Here is a 15,294-nt window from a genome sequence, read left to right as displayed (position 1 = left end):
ATGTCAAAAGGAAACTTTTCAGAGGAAACTGTAATTTCTCATTACTACATTCCCAGGGGGTGGCAGTGCTAAAACCAGAGGCACAGAGAGTAGTGTCAGTAATGATGTCAAGTGGGCAGGAGCCCTGGACATGGCTAATGCAGGCATATGACTAACTCCACATGTCTAATGTACCACAGCACATAACCCATGAATTCACCCGCCTTGTCTGTAGGACATTTGTGCACAGCATACAACAGAAGGAACAATGATGGACAGAACCTAACTACAAGGTTTTCAGCTGAAAAATGTGGTGGGTTGAACAAACAGTGACATTCCACTGCAAACACTGCAAACCAGTTTGATATGGACTGAGAAATTCCTGATGGAAACTGAACATGTAATAATACAGTCTTAGAGTTTCTAAGTCTTACAGTTATAGTCATTTTTTCTGATAATAATCACTCCTTCCAGAAGCACTAAAGAAAATTAAGTACTGCAGCAAATGAACCATATAAAATTATTATACCAACACCAGTGATGGCAAAAAGCATTTAAAACAGTTTTAAATGGTTTATTGTATGGGTGTAATGACACATGGGGCAATTGTTCCAGACTGAGCACTCCACAGTGGTAATATTATTTATTATTATTTAAAGATCTGGGGAGCATCTCTTGCCACAGCAGTTAAGTGCTTATTTATTCATTAAAGTTGGTAAATTACATGCACCCAGAAATACTTACCCACAATGCTTGCAATTGTGAATACTGTAATTTCATCAAATTGGGTAGAAAATCATAAAAATGCAATATTCAGACAAAACCCAGATATTACCATCTTATCCACTGCTTAAAATCCTGATAGCTTCAGACAGTGGCATAGAACTTCAGTGATCCCAGTTCACTGGAAGCTGTATTCAGCCTTACGTGCCAGATCAGACAACGACCTTGGAGATGCACAAATAGGGACTGCAGTGTACCTAAATAACAAGGGATCCAGTCAAAGAGGCTTTTTCTTACCACATGATACTGACTTCCACACACAGGGATCTCCACTGAGTCTAACAAGGTTACAGGCAGGAAAGATGGTGTCTTCTCATTTGAAGTTCATTATACAATAAGGTCTATACTTTATAAGAGCTGGATTAACCCATAGGGTACCCTTGGCTTCTGATATTTCCAGCCCCAAAGGCTTGGCAAGGATGCTGGGGCCCTTTAGAGAGCACTTTGAGCCACTTTATCCACTCATGAGAAAAGCACATTTAAGACGCAAGGGATGTTGGGTTAAGCACAGAGTTGCTGGGGCAGTTCTATGAGGCAGATAAAGGCTCCTTGGAGAACATCATAAAGGATAAGCTATTTTCAAAGTTTTTACCCATGGAAAAACAATTGAGTACCTCCAGAACCAACCCAGAAGGCTATGCAGCAGACAAGTGATGAATTTGGCCTCAAGCCACACAACCACTCTCACATGACAGGCTGTGCAGAGATGTTATCTCCTCCTCTCCTTTTGAACTGGTTCCACTCAGAAGAAAAGCTTTTAAAGATTCATTAAGCTATAAAGTGAGTAGAAGAGACAACCTAGAGATCAGGAAACTCACCTGGGACTGAAAAACCCTCAGTAGCACACCGTGTTTTAAGGTCTTTGGAAAGCAAAGTGTTTAACAGAAGTCCTTAAGCAACTCAGTCCAAGGCTATCCAGGGTCTGTGGGTGTACAAAAGGTTTATTAATGCAAAAGTTGTCAAAATGTGATGATGAAAATGAACACCAACTAAATAATTCAACACATATATTTTCCTGCTAATTAAAGATTATAATCAAAAGTGGTAATGATTTTTGCAATCATGAGTTAAGTGTGTGGAAGGAAAAAGAACCCGCAAAGGGATTTTATTAGAATCAGTTCTGGGTTGTTGAAACAAGCCTGAAAGAACCAGCATATAAACAAGTGTTAATTAATCAAGCATGCTGATAGCTCAGTATCTGCATTTTCATAAACTTCCAGGCAACTCTGTCATTCCCTGTGCAAAACCTCCATCATACACAGTGTCTCCCCAGTAAACATCATCTCATTTGATAAAAATTTCCTAAGCTGAGTAAGGATCTGTTCATAAATCAAATGTTCAAGGCAAGTGATTTTTTTTTTTCTTTCCACAGAAATCCAGTTTAACATCAAGATAAATAAAAGATTTCTTTGATTGTCTGGATTGGGTATCTAGCTAGAAAATCAAAGCACTTCTGTTTTGGTTTTTAGACATAACATCACCATGAGAAATAGCTCTGTAAGGGAAGGGTAGGTTCAGAGGAAGCCTGAAAAGAAAGGGCAGGTTTCTCCCTATCTTTGGCAGGTTTTATGCAGGGTAATTGTTCTGCACAGTGGCCATGAAGAAAACAAAAGAGTAGATAATAATATCAATCATTCAGCCCTTGAGTTCTTCCTAGGCTATAACATGGCAACATGCAGTTACCCAGAGTGCAATGACACAATTTATGCTTGGAATATAATCCCAAACAGTGGTTCCAGCCACCGGTGCTTGCTGTCAACTTCTTGCACCTTCATACCTGAGGGAATAAGTCCGTATGTCCCTATACTGTTGTGACAGCCACCATACTCAACAGAAAAGTTTCATAAACACATGCAGACCCACACCCCAATTAATCTGTTCCTGGGAAACCTTTTCATACTATCCAATTTATCTCTGAAAATCTAAGAGCTTGTACTTCATGTCATTGATTCTATTTAGAAAAACACTTTCTAATGAATTTCAAAACCACTTCTTAGTCCACACGAGTGTTATGAGCAGTTCTGAGGTCATGCTATTTATTCAGTCTTGGCTGGATTATGACTTTTTTCTAGATGAAGGTCCAAGGTGGCAGTACTAAGACCTTGTAAACAGAGAAGAAAAATGCCATGCAAATTAAAACAAAAACTAAACTAGCCAGTCAGCTTGTTCTGAGTCATTACTACTGTTTGCTATTATTCTGTGTACCATTTTTTTTCTAATGTTCACAGGTAGAGATGTTTTAAAGAATTTTAAGGTCAGCATGTAAATGATTAATAGCTTATGAAGAATTTATATACGACTTTTTTTTTTCTGTTTATGTAAAAGCTTAATGAAAGTTAATCCTAAAATATCATCTCATCAGACAGAATACAGGAAAAATAACAAAGGTCTTTGTTAGGCTTCTGTTTGCTCAAGAAGAGAAAAAATACTTTACACCAAGGAAATGACAATTTAGTCTTCTGTGAAAGTATTTCCTTCTTAGCTATTCAAGATGAACTGTAATTGAAATGCTAAGAATGATGGAAGAAGAAAGAATTTAAATGGGCAGAATGAAAATAACATTGAGCTACAGGAAGAATATTTTAGTGACTGTTTTAAGCTTACTCATCAATTAGTTTCTAGATCCAGAATATATCAAATACGACATTTTCTCATTAAAAATCTGCAAAGCAGCATACATGACATCAAAGTCAGATAGTTTTCAGGTGTTTGAATATCTTGAGTCCTAGTAGCTAAAAATGGGCCTGATCTGTATCCAATAGGGACTGACTCCTCTATTGCAAGAAGCTGGTGTATTCATTTCCACCCATGCAAAATGAATGCAAATCACTGCTGATCTGAAAGAGCAGATTTTCAGAATGTTTTAGAAGACAAACTAGTCTGGAAAGGATCTCAAGATGTCACCTGGTCCTTCTTACTACCCTAAGGCAAGATCAACTCTACATGAATTATTTCTTGCTGACATTTGTCCCACTTTAAAAATGTTCTTAATAATATTGCAGTGATGGAATCAGCCAGCAGTAATGGCAAAAGAATTGGGAAAGATTACCCATTTTCATGATAACTTAATTGATTTGAAACATTAATAATTTTCTTGTCTTTTCTTCCTTCTTCAGTCTTGACATATAACACTTTGTCAATGTGTTAATAACCTATAATCTTGAAGAAAAAGATGCACCTGGGAATTGTTAGAGGATATTAACTGTGTTTTCATTGCATGGTTGCACTTGACTTGCAGTGATGAAGCAGTCCCACAGTTACAACACTGAAAACCTGATCTATTTACTGGTTACTCATAATGCCTCTTGGTGAAATTAAAAGCACAGTGTGGTGGCTGATAGGCCACTGCCTCCCAAGGCGCAGTCACTCCTGCAATCAGCTTCAACTCAAGGTAAAGACAAGGGAACCACAATCACCCACAAATGTTTGAGCTGTAAGAACCTGTAACAGTGACAGCTGCATCCTACCAATGCTACAAAAGACAGTAACACCAATTCCTCCCTACAAAGCCTGTGTTGACCCAGTAGTCCTTGCACACATTGGCAGACCCATTCACATTGATTAGGGCACAGTATCAATGCCACAACAAAATAGCTTTTAGGTATCCTGTCAGCAAGGGAGCATCCTCAACCCTTCTCTCATTCCACAGGGTAATACAGCAAGTATTTTCTTTCCTGTGGTTAACTGAGGCATCAAACATGTGAACTTTCCACTGTCAGGTTATTTTATCTCAATCAAGGATCAGTATTTACAAAAAAAAAAAAAAAAAAAAAAAAAAAAAAAAAAAAGATTTACCATCAACTAGTGAGAATGGAAGACTGAAAAAAAAATGGCACAGAGGCTGATTGCATTGGTTTAGTTGGTAGTTATGTAGACTTACTCACTGAGCTCTACAGTGATGTTTGCTTCTTGTGAGGTTCCATGGGTCCCTGAAGCTTCATGTGCGGATAACAAAGCACATGTTAAGGACAGAAATAATAATTGGCGGTAGAGTGAAACGCAGCTCAGTTCCAAGTCACTGTGCTAGTTCGCACATGCTATAAGATGGTAAAGCAGGATGCAGTGTGAAATCAGCCATAAGAGTCAAAACTGTATGCTGCAAATGAAGCTAGCAACAGTACGGCTCACCTCAACTCAGACTACAAACCCATTGTTCAGGGGCAAATGTTGGGTAAGCAAGGACATGTTCAAATCCACAATAGAGAGATGTAGTTAGACACCCCCCATAAATTTTAATAATACTATAGTGGTGGGTGCACTGATGTGTGCACAGATGTAGTTATGCTGCTATTTATCATCACCTTGGTAAATTTACTTAAAGTGGTTTTGGATATTTTGAATTGTTATTTTTTCCTGAGAAACTGCTTTTAGGATCTTATAAAATGCACAGTTCCTTGACTGAATAGAAAATGTTGTTCCACTTCAATTCAGAGAAGCAATTTACTACCTGCTCTGTTGTTATTGTTGGAGAACTGTCCATTAATGCCTGGGACATATTCTTCTTGAAGTTGGTAATATTTTTTGCTTTCTCAAAAGCAAGGTGCTAATCAAATTCCCTTTTCAAAAGCTCTCCTTGTATGACCCTTTTCCACCCTCTCTTTGTCCTCCCAACACTCCACAGATCTTTTAACCAGGGTGATCCACTTTCTTCAGGTAAGAGCCATCATATCTAAACTACAATTTTAGCTTTTTTTTTTTTTTTTTTTTTTTTTTTACCACTGTTTTTACAGAAGAAAGTTCAGGGCAGGTGTTCCTGGATGGCAGTGGAGAAAGGGTGAGCAAAGCTGGGAGAACTGCTGCTTGCAATCAGGATGTAACATTGGTGGAGAGGAGAGAGTGCAGATAAATCCTACCATCTCCCTGATTTTTCCATGTTAACTCAGGTTTGCTCCTCCTCAGGCATCTAGGACAAGGAGACTGTGGTGGGACCTTCAGAAAGATGCCTCATTCCCTGCTCTGGAAGTGGGCAGCCGTAGTGATGCACAGACAAGCATGGAGCTGGCTTTCCCTGCCTGAAAAGAGTTTCTCTAAAATGCTTTTGCTCTAATGAATAATGTTTTACTTAAGGTAGTTGTCCAGTCTTTAATTACCTCTTTCATTACTTCCCAGGGAACTAACTGCAAGCCAAATCACATTCATTGAATTTAAATTGCTTGGATCAGAGAGGTTTTTTCTCTGGGCTGTTTTGAGGTCTGGTACTTGCAGTGGAAGGTATCCGGTAAGAACAGAACGGGCGCGCTTCCCAGAAAGCGTATCTTCTGATTAGCACAGCTCTTTTCCAACTGATCATTACATGAAGAAAACAGAATTGAATGCAGAATTCTGCTTGACACTTACTGTGTGAGAGCAAGGTCTTCTCCGCTGAATGCAATCCACAGTTTGTAACTAGGTGTTCTCTTTTCCTTCTGTGAAATCTGGATCTTCACTCTCTCATCAACTGTAGTCTCTACTCTAAATTGCTGTCATTTCAAATCACATCAATGTGAATATTTCTCCCTTCTGAATGTCAAGTGCTTGAGCAGTGTTTGGATCTTGGCTTCAAATTCAGTGACTCCAAAAAATAGAGAGAGATCAGGGTTCAAACCTGGAGAGAGAAGCTTGGAAAGCAGTTCAGTCTCATGGTATTGAAATGCTGAAACAGAGAGTGTATAGAAAAGCATCAGGCTCTCAACCTTCCCACTCCTCCACATGCCTATGCGTTGCATCCTTTGTCAAAAGAAAAAACTCTCTGGCACAAGGACTGTTTTTAAATTACTTATTTGTACAGTAATTAGCATGATGGGTCCTTGATGGGACACCACAACAATCCATCTGTCTTTTCACTAAGAAAGCTCTGTGTAACAACACTGATCCACTCCAGTCTTAGGTACTACACAAAGGGAGACCATGGCTCAGGAAGGAGGGATGGCTTCTAATTTCCATCATTCTTTTTGTTTTGCTCCGATTTCCCTATACACGAGTCAAGTGTGACCAGTTTCTCTTGCCTGGCTGAACAGAACAGTTCAGTCTGACCCCAGAGTTGAAAACAATTAGGCAGCACACTCTGCAAACACAGCATTACTGATAGAAATGCATGTTTCCTCTGAAGGCCTCTGTTACTATCCACTGCCACAGGCAGTGCTTAACCAGCCAAAAACCTCAGTGGGGCGATGGCATAGAATTTCCAATTGCTTTGCACAGGTATAAATCTCCAGTACTTGGTGGGCACATTTACACCAGTAATAGACACACTTACACATGAGCAAATATTTTTCAGGGTTACTTCCACTTTAGCAAGGTGAAAACATGTTTATAGTAGGCTTACCCTCTCAATTCTGACTATATTAGGTGTATTTTCAAATATCTTTATACCTCTGCTTTGGAGACTAGGTTTAGGGCTAATTCTGCCCTTACATGCCATGCCAACCACAAACCACTGCTTTGGTTCCAGGTTCCCCTTCAGCTCTGTGATGGGAGAAATAGTGTCTCAGCTCAGTGGAACTTCAGTTCTGCCACGGGCAGGGAGAATGACACACTGAAGCTGTGTCCCTTCACTGTTTACTGCACAGGTAGTAAAAAAAGGTGCCTGGAGGGAATAACTTGTCCCCCAGGGATGTGACCACAGTATGGGGTAGAGGAGGCAGCAGGAGGTACTGACTCCTCCTTCAAAAAAGAAAGCAAAGCTATGGCTCCTGGGACCCGTGAAAACATCCCTGATGATCTTACAACAAAAACAGGTAAAAAATAAATAAGTAAAAGTGCTGGTGTCTTGAAAGGTTCTCAGGCAGCAGCCCCTGCTGCTTAGCCTCATGTTATGCCATTAATATGGAAAGCTTGCAACATACCCTGTGGCACTCGGCTAGCAGAAGGCAGCCTCTCAGCGGCGGCCTCGTGCAGCCGAGGATGAGCTCTGTGATTTTGGTGAGCTAACAAACATCACCAGCCCAGCAGGAGTCCTTTTTGAAGGAAGGGAGAGCAGCAGGGACTCCAGGCTGCATCGAGCCTAACATCAGACAGCACAAGTCATCAGCTGCTGGCATGCGATCTGTCTGTCGGTGGGCTGAGATGCTGGCAATTTGGATTTCAGTATTTCGCAGCCAGTGAAACAGCAGCGAGCTCTGGAGCAGAGCTGATCCTCCTTGCTTGAGGTGCACAGGTCACCTTTGGTTTGATTTAATTTTTTGAGGTGTCCTGCTCACAAGCAACATTTGGATCCTCAATCCAGTTTAACTCTCAGCTGCACCCAATTGTTGCTGATTTCAGGAGTGCATTTCTGACTGCTGGCCTAAAAGAAAAAAAAAAAAAAAAAAAGGTTCTCTTGCAGTAACAGTAACACTGCGTCTGATCAGTGGTAAATCATTACAAGAAGCTGATTTGACCCTGGTTCATTGGGACTGAAATAGTACATTAACCATTTCAGTAATCTGCTCGCTTGGATTAACAAAGAAAGTGAGAATGGGGAGCCTGGAAGTTAACAACAGCTGATATATTTCTTAGGTGTATGGACCCAGACCCACAACTGTTTAGTAATTTAACATCAATGAAAACTCTGTGATATAAGCATGGATCTGCAGGGTCACGTTAGCATGTCTGACATGAATTCTTACACCTTCCCATGTGCAAGCTTAAGGTCATGACAGGGCAATGAAAAGTGCCACAGTGGTGTAAAATGATAGTAAAGGAGATCAGCCCTGAGGCAACACATCTGAAAAATTGCTTATTTATAGTGAGACCTTGACAAAGGAGTTCCCTCATTTCATGTGTAAAAAGCAGAGATCAGAACTTATTTTAAAAGGACTTCTCCTGAATTAGAGCTTATTTTAAAAATTGGGTTCTGAAGTGTATTTATTTCCTGAAGTCTGAGACTACCAAGATTGCAAACACCACTGTCATGCTTTCTCAAGCGGAGACAGCTCTTAGAACTCAAGGTCTGGTTCCCCAAAGCACAAAGTGGTTGGTTTCCCTGAATGCAAGCCAAGACAGAAATCTAAACCACCACTGAGAGAAGAAATTGCTTTAATGGAATTAGAAGTATTAGGAGATTCTTTTCTGACTATCAAGAAATATGATAGGGAAACAAGGACTGAGGAGAAAATAAAAAATAATGAAGTTTCCTCGTGCACAATGCTACCAGAAGAAAGGTGTCCAACTTCTGTCTCTGTGACCCAAGGAAGCATTTACCTGTCTTTTTGTGATCTGCACACACACAGATACACACGCATGAACATAAACATATTCTGCTTTCTGTCTCTTCACCTTCTGCACCCCGGACTCCGCCTTAGATAATTTAACTGAATAAATATCTCATCACCCGTTCTGCAGCCAGGAGAGGCCTGTCCCAGTTCCCAGGGAAGATAATGAAAGATGACACTAATCTGGGTTAGGTTGTTCTCGAGAAGTTGGGGTGGGAGAGAAGACCGGTGGACAGATTTAGAACCTCATTAACTCCTTCTTCAGAAATGTACTCCCTCTGAGCAACTTACAGGGATAAAAGCACCCTCAGAAGTTGCTTTTTAAGTCACTTAAAGGAAGAAGCTGCAAGGGAAAAGAGAGACTGAAAGTCCTGTATTATTCTGAAGGAATACTGGTTAGTTTTGATAAAAGCACTTGGTTCATTAATACCTTTTATTTTGAAGGACTGCTAATCTCTTTTAAAGTTTAACTATACTCTGTGAACAAGGATCCTTTCACCTGCCAACCAACCAGAGAAGTTTAATTGCATTCATCTACTACAAATGAGGCTTCAGGGCTGAAAGCAGGCGAAACTATTAGCTATGGTGAAAACTGCAGAAGAAATATAGTATATACTGTAATGTAAAACTGCAGGTTTAAGAACAGAGCTGATCTATCAGAGGAAAAAATCCTAAGTGTAAAAAACATATGAAATTTACAGATTGGCAAGTGTTTATAACCATTAATTGACATTAACCAGACAAACACTTAGGCTCCAGAGAAAGGTGGGTGCACAAATATATCCCCTTTAGGCTTCTCTCCGCTGACTTCCTCTAAGCCTACACAGATTCCTGTACCAGACCAAAGTCCTGAATCATGACAGAGCAGAAAGCCTACTCCTTAACTTTGTTTTGTATCATGCCCAAGGGCCAGCACTTAATTTCTCACCTTACAAGACTCAAAAGTGTCACCATGTTCTCTTCCTGGTCTTGCCTTTTGTAGGAAACAACTCAGAAAGACTTAGGAAGATTATGTAATTGAATGATCATTGTGTATTATTTACCTTCTGGTAGCAGCCAGACTTGTATCTGTTTCAGCTCTCTTCTGGCAGGGCACAGGATTTGCAAGCTGGAGTCCGTCAACTTAGTCCCCTGTGTTGATGGTTCTTATAGCAAGCTATGGGCACCTAGCTGTGAGACATTATTGTTCTATGTTCCAAAATTATTAAGAAACCATAGGATCTACCAAACAAAAGAGTTGTTGTTTGCTGAACCATAACAACTCAGGCTGTTTAACTTCTATCCTGAACTCTTCTTGGAGGCTTTCCAGCAGCTCTTTATATCACAGTTGCTCAAAATGTTTGCATAGGAAAAAAAAAAAAAAAAAAAAAAAAAAAAAAAAAAAGAATATTGGAGCACGAAACACATCGTCTTTGCTTACAATACAAAATATATATGTTTCCTAACCAAGAAGGGTTTCCTCATGATGTTTAAATGATAAAATTAGAAGAAGGAGCAGATGCGGCAAATATAAACACTATGTTTTAGACACTAAGACATTCTGAATTTACCCTGTTTCATACACTCAAGTCTCTGTGACAAGAGTGAAGGTTTCAAGGAAGGCAGATGTTGCTGTAGCATTTACCATAATTCAAGGGTTAGTCGCTTGGCCATTGCATGGCAAATTGCCCCATCCTTTCAAGTGGATCAAAAGGCAGAGATTTTCACACAGTCCTTTCTCTCTCAACCTGCATTGTCCCTGTCAGTCTTCACCAGTAGCTGCTGAATTAGCTACCTTTAAGGAACTTTGAGCAATTCCTCTTAAAACAAGAGCCTGACATTGTCCTTATTCTACCCTCCAGCTATGCTTCTGGGTGCTGAGGTAACTTGGTCCTCCTGATACCTATAGTCAGTTTTGCATAGAACACACTTTTCGTGTTTGCAAACTAGGATTTTCACAGGTCTGAGAAAAGTTAGACATTCAAAATCCTTATCAGCCATATTTGCTTGTTTGAACCGTGGCTTGGATACTTAGTTATATATATATACCTTGCACACATATGCATTGATACCTTTACAGTCTCTATCCAGTTATGATCAATTATTCTCTGATTCTGCTGGATGAGTCTGATGTGCAATACAACATGTTTTGTGGCAGAAAGAGCTCTCTCTGCTGGAGGAAGGGAACGAGGAAAAAATAGAGAAGGATATTGGAGGAAGGGAACGAGGAAAAAATAGAGAAGGATATTACCAAACATGACGTGTTAAATTTGCAAACGCTTTCAGCCTATTCATACAGTTAAGTATGGACACCTGATGATTCTTGCAGAGAACATGAAGCTAGCTTTGTGGTGGAGCTTTGTCACAATACATAGACAAAAATAAGCTTATATTGTTCACCCAGAACCAAGTGGTCTGTGCAGGCTAACATTGCTTCATTGCATTTGGAATCTGGCCTTCACACTACAAAATCCACCAAAATTAATTGGCAACTCTGTCTACACAAGGAATGCAGAGCAACAGTCCCTGTCCCTGGTTCTAGATCCTCTGGGATGATTTTGGAAACATAGCTGTTGACGTCTGTGGGAGAAGGTTCATGTCTTCTGACCTTACCAAGTTTCCTATGCTCCTCATTCTCGCCTCACTTAAAAGCTGCTTATGAAATTTTACTCAAACTTTCCAAATAATTTTGCTCTTGGATATAACCAAGCCTGGGAAATTTTCATATTGCTAAGTTTGGGAAAGTTGAATGTGTGTGGAAAAAAAAAAAAAAAAAAAAAATCCCCAACAACTCCAAAAAAAACAAAACCCAAAAAGGTGTAATGCAAGCTCTTACAAAATTTAACCCTAGTGGTTTCTATTAATAACGGTTGCAATACCAAAATAACACAAACAAGGAAATGTTGAAAGGGGATACTTGCAGGTATGAAACAGGAACAGAACAAGGATGTTGTCCACTTTGGTTTTTGTGTAGCAAACATAGACTTGTTAGACTGTGAGGAATCGTTGTGACAGGACGTGAGGCACAGATAGATGTACAGAAATAGCTACCTGAAACAGGCACAACTGCAGTCAGCGGCATGAGAGGTTTCTTCCAATGCTGTACAGCTTGAAGGCAGCTGTTAGCATGCTGGGTAACTTACAATACCATTGGTTAGACAGAAGGCAAAATTAAGGCCCCACATTTGATCTCCAAATGCTAAGATGTTCAGGTTCTTAGGGATCAACACAAGGAGTAATACAAATAGCCTTGGAGAGAACAGTCAGTGTTTTATCTCCACATGGGGAAACTCAATGGTTTTTTGAAGAGTCTTTTTTTTTTTTTTTTTTCTGTTTTTCTTTTATTTTGGGAGAAGGACTTAATCCTGCTGCAGCAGTTATTTAATATAACTCTTTTTAAGATGGATTCTTGCAGTTTGCAGGTTTGCTTGAGATTTAAGATGTTAAAGAAAACAGTGTAGTCCTTTATTCTCTTTGTCAGCATGAAGGGAAAAAAAAAATCATTAGTTTTAGAATTCTAAATGAGAAGATATATCAAGAAGAAAATAGGCCCTGAAAGAAAAAAGAAATGCCTACATTCTTGAAAGGACTGTGGAAAAGACTAGAAGCATTCCTCATACACAAATGTTCTGAGGCATTATAAACTGATCTTCAACAGTTCATCAGAGCTGAATCCAAGCTCTCAGATTCCAACACAAGGTAACTTGTATTTCTTAGTTAATTACACTTAAACAAAAATATTTTTTTTATATTCTCCTAAACTAACAAGAACGGGGAAAAATTGAAATGTGAAATTATAAATTATTTTGACCCTGGAGGTCTTCAATCCTTTTCTTACTAAAAATGTAGCAAATCCTCTTTCCCAAAAGAGGTGGGATGTACCACAAAGAGAATGCCAGTAGCACCAGGAACAGTATTTTTTAATAAACAGATGACTTTTCTGTCATGAGTTTTTTATTGCTAACTCAGACTTTCTTTTCCACCAGGACCAAATACAGTGAAAGAAGCTGAAGTTGTTATTCTGACCCTGGAAGCCCTCTCTTCCCAGATCCCCATGGTGCCTGACGGGGAGCTTACATGCTGAATGCAGACCATGGCGAAGTCAAATGGACAAGAAATCAGGAACCCCTGCCTGGGCTCTCCTGCTCCCCAGCCAAGGCAGCTGCAGTGGGGCTTGGTGTGGGGTGACGAGTACAAATTCTTGCACTCACATAGCTAATGAAGGCAGTGTGACCCCATTCACAAACTGTCAATATAGGCCCTGAGGTTTGCTCCATGTGTCTACTCAAAGCTCCTAACCCTCACCTCTCAAAATAACTAGCATAATACTTTGGCAGGTTGCAGCAATGTGTCTAACCTCTAAAGGTGAGAAAGGGCCTGTTCATCACCTCAACATTTGTGAGATTGCTTCAGTCTAATCTCAGCCTGCATAATTCTCCCCAGGATGAAAGTTTTAGGACGAGATTTCCTCGCCAGAGATGCTATTCCACCTGAATTTTGATTGCCAGTGAGTCCTTATTGCTTCAGTCCTTCATAATGTCATTGCCAAAATCAAGTAATAGGTGACAGTGAAAGAAGACATGGCGTCTGAAGGAGGTATCCTTCTCAAATCTTACTCTGCAAACAGCTCTTCATCAGTTGCTAGATCATATCTGCAAACAGTCCTGGTAGGATTCAGAACTAAACCTTAACTTAAGGTCCAAGTTAAGACTACACAGTGAGACCCAAGTCTTGCACTGAACCTACACAAAAGGCTAGAGCAATTCAGATCTTCATCTGCCAGTGAAAAGCAGAAAAACATGAAAGTAAAACAATATCAGATTGCTTCCTGTTTCCGGCACCATTTAGAACAGTTAAATGAATAGACAACTTTTCCCGTGGAAGAAGACAACTAAAATGGATTAGAAGTCTCTATAGAGCGCATTCCCAGAGGGAGCTGCAAATCAGCAGCTATTGGCCTTCTGGTTTGGACCCAGAAGGAATGGTGATTTTGATGGGGTTATAGCTGGATTCAATTAAAATATTTTCTCTGATATTATCTTTCCATTTGCCACATCCCAAGAGGTCCACTGAATCCCACTAGCCCTGTATCTTTTCTGGACACTTTTGTTCAGATGTAGGCAGGGCCAGGCAGTAGCTATGCAAGGAAATTTTTTCATGATTTCTGGCAAAATATTGTAACAAACAAGCCCAGCTGATTAAGAGAGAGAGTTCCATCTCCCAGTATTTTCCCTTTTATTTCAATGGATAGCATCAGTTTTGAATAGTGATCATTATTATTATAAGAATTTGGAACATTTGCTGAAAAGAATCGAAATTCCAGAATACAGTTGCTTAGAGGTTTTTCCAGTTCTTTATTTATTTATTTATTTATTTTTCTTAAAATCTTTCAAAGAACTTTGCTTCTGAAATGCCTTAAAACAAATTTCATCTTCTTCTCCTACCAGGCACATGAAAAAAAAAAAAAAAATCTTCCAGGATTTAACAGCTACTTTACTTCATCCTTCCTTAATGTTTAATCATATTTTTGTTTATTTTGTTGATTAAAATAAAAAGGGTTTTTAAATACATACATATATATATCAATAGTCATATAGGTGTGCTTTAGTTTAACAGAGGTAGAACATAAAAACAAGTACACTTTAACAAACCAAAATTTATTTTACCTGCTATTTTGTATGTGACAGCAACAAGTAGCAGATCCTTGGTGAAAGAGCATAAGGATTTTTTCTCTGTGATTCTGTCTCTGGCAACTCATCCCCAGAGTTTGGGTCACATCTCCCTGTAGAAATATACACAAAGAGATGGATGAATCTTCACTTTTTGGTGTTTCCATCCACTGGGAAAATTTTAATTAATTTAAATTCTCTGAAGGATTCGGAGAACTGAAAGGAAGGCAACATCTTTGGAGGGCTTTTCTCAGAGGCAGGACTTAGTTACTTCATCATATCCGCATCTGCTTACTATCTGTTTGATAAGGTATTATTAGGTATGTCTGAGATATTAATTGTAAGATACATGTATAATAGGTAGTTTGTTTATAGCCACTAGTCTCTTACCTCCTATCCTGCACATTCTGCATAGTCCCAGCTTTCCTCCCCCTTGAGCCTTCATCCTAGGGAACATTCAATCCAATTTTTCAGAAGGAAGCCCTGGTCGTATATATAACATTTTAGCCATATGCATGTACAAAAACCATGACTAATACCTGGTGAAACCAATGATAGATTTGAGGTTACATCACACTGATGTATTGTGGTTTTTTTACAACTTCTGTGATTCCATCACCTTTTCTCTATAAAGTCACTGCATCCTCTGTCAAGCAGAGGACTTTTGCCCCAGCCTCATGAAGACTGTGATACTATTGTTTCTTTTTATATTT

The 15,294-nt window shown here is 39.4% G+C and overlaps 1 long non-coding RNA gene across 6 annotated transcripts in view; it reads right to left on the bottom strand.

The window, feature by feature from the left end:
• The window catches only part of LOC118169073, a 36,905-nt gene that overhangs the window by 20,228 nt on the left and 1,383 nt on the right, over positions 1-15,294 (bottom strand). For 4 of the 6 annotated variants that reach the window (XR_004751908.1, XR_004751909.1, XR_004751907.1 and 1 more), the window contains exons 2-6: positions 14,972-15,027; positions 14,579-14,694; positions 9,977-10,103; positions 6,100-6,346; positions 1,581-1,684 (exon numbers count right to left, since the gene is read on the bottom strand). This is a non-coding gene — a long non-coding RNA (uncharacterized LOC118169073). Of the gene's footprint in view, positions 1-1,580; positions 1,685-3,940; positions 4,204-6,099; positions 6,347-9,976; positions 10,104-14,578; positions 14,695-14,971; positions 15,028-15,294 lie in introns of all 6 variants that reach the window. The other 2 variants (XR_004751912.1, XR_004751910.1) reach the window with 2 other exon arrangements.

The sequence above is a fragment of the Oxyura jamaicensis genome, chromosome 6 (genome assembly GCF_011077185.1).
Source record: "Oxyura jamaicensis isolate SHBP4307 breed ruddy duck chromosome 6, BPBGC_Ojam_1.0, whole genome shotgun sequence".
Classification (NCBI taxonomy): Eukaryota; Metazoa; Chordata; class Aves; order Anseriformes; family Anatidae; genus Oxyura; species Oxyura jamaicensis.
Note: the sequence above shows the minus strand (reverse complement) of the source record. Positions and strands in the feature narration are given on the sequence as shown.